The following is a 1,538-nucleotide window of genomic DNA, read 5'->3' on the forward strand; positions in this document are numbered from 1 at the left end:
GATTAGATATCTTGTTTCTTTGCATTGCATCTCCATAATTAACTTTAAGGGCACTTAACCCATTAATCAGATAAGATGGAGATTTGATCACCCTTCCTTAGTCCAAAAACCACATCCTTCATCCTGCATAACCTAGACCTTAATCTAAAATCAATTAAACATTGGCCCTAGGATATTCGAGCTCAATAGGATAAGAAAGCCCTAAAGTTAGACCGGGTTCGAATTGATTAATTGCTCGATGTCTAAGGCAAGTGGTTTAAGAAGGTGGTTTTCAATTGATTCCGTTGTCTGATCTGGCCAACTCAGTTGGTGTCTAAGGAAAGCAACAAACAGGGGACCTTCCACATCTTACACTTATCTGGCCGAGACAGTTAGTCAGTTTTGGGCTTGGAGTGCTTGAAGACGATCTTGGAACAGTTAGGAGCTGTCTAGATCTAGGTTAACCTTAGGATAGAAAGTCTATTTTGTGCTAACTTGTTTGCCATTAAAATTTAAACTTAATTAAAATACTCTTTTCTTTCATCTCTAGATTTAGGACTCCTTAGGACTCATCTCTAGAACTCTTTTTTCTCTCTTTCCTCTTCTCTCTTCTCTTAAAAAAAAAAGAAAGAAAAGAAAAAGGGATAATAATCTTTCAAAATTACAACTTGGAAAAGAGAATCGGGTCGACTTGTGAGAATTGAATCAAACCCCATTTCAAGTCAAGAAATTGAACGCACTTGTAAACAAAACATTAAAGCAGTCAGAGAAGGAAAGAAATCTGAGGCAAAAGTAGATCCAGAAATGGCTGAAGATCCAAGGAGAGAAGTAATCCTAGTAGAAAATAATGAGGTTGCTAGAGAGGCAAACCCCAGGGCACTACGGGATTATGCCATGCTTACTGTGAATGGAGCTTCATCTAGCATCACAAGACCACCTGTGCAAGCAAACAACTTTGATATCAAGCCTGCTTTGATCCAAATGATCCAAACAGCAGTTCAGTTTGGAGGATTGCCCAATGATGACCCTAATGCGCACATTGTAAACTTCTTGGAGATATGTGATACCCTTAAGCATAATGGAGTGTCAGATGATGCAATTCGGCTAAGATTGTTTTCATTTTCACTTAGAGACAAAGCTAAAGCATGGTTACAGTCTCTTCCTGCTGGCTCGATCACCACTTGGAATGACTTAACACAAAAATTTTTGGCAAAATTTTTTCCACCTGCTAAGACTGCCAAGTTGAGGACTGACATCCAAACCTTCGTGCAATTCAATATGGAGATATTATATGAAGCCTGGGAAAGGTTCAAGGATTTGCTTAGGAGGTGTCCACACCATGAGCTGCCTAAATGGTTGGTTGTGCAAACCTTCTACAATGGGTTGAACAACCATACCAGAATTAATATTGATGCTGCTGCTGGAGGTTCATTGATGGGGAAGTCGCTTGATGAGGCCTATGATCTTTTGGAGGAAATGGCCAACAACAATTACCAATGGCCCAATGGGAGAAACATGATGAGGAGACCTGCTGGGGTTCATGAGATAGACGCTATTAC

General features: G+C 39.9%; 1 non-coding gene across 1 annotated transcript; it reads right to left on the reverse strand.

The window, feature by feature from the left end:
• Window positions 1–1,218: 1,218 nt before the first annotated feature.
• LOC140852735 (small nucleolar RNA R71) lies at window positions 1,219–1,325 on the reverse strand. The gene has a single exon (XR_012135636.1). It is a non-coding gene; the product is annotated as a small nucleolar RNA R71 (small nucleolar RNA).
• Window positions 1,326–1,538: the final 213 nt, after the last annotated feature.

The sequence above is a fragment of the Elaeis guineensis genome, chromosome 11, assembly GCF_000442705.2.
Source record: "Elaeis guineensis isolate ETL-2024a chromosome 11, EG11, whole genome shotgun sequence".
Taxonomy (NCBI): Eukaryota; Viridiplantae; Streptophyta; class Magnoliopsida; order Arecales; family Arecaceae; genus Elaeis; species Elaeis guineensis.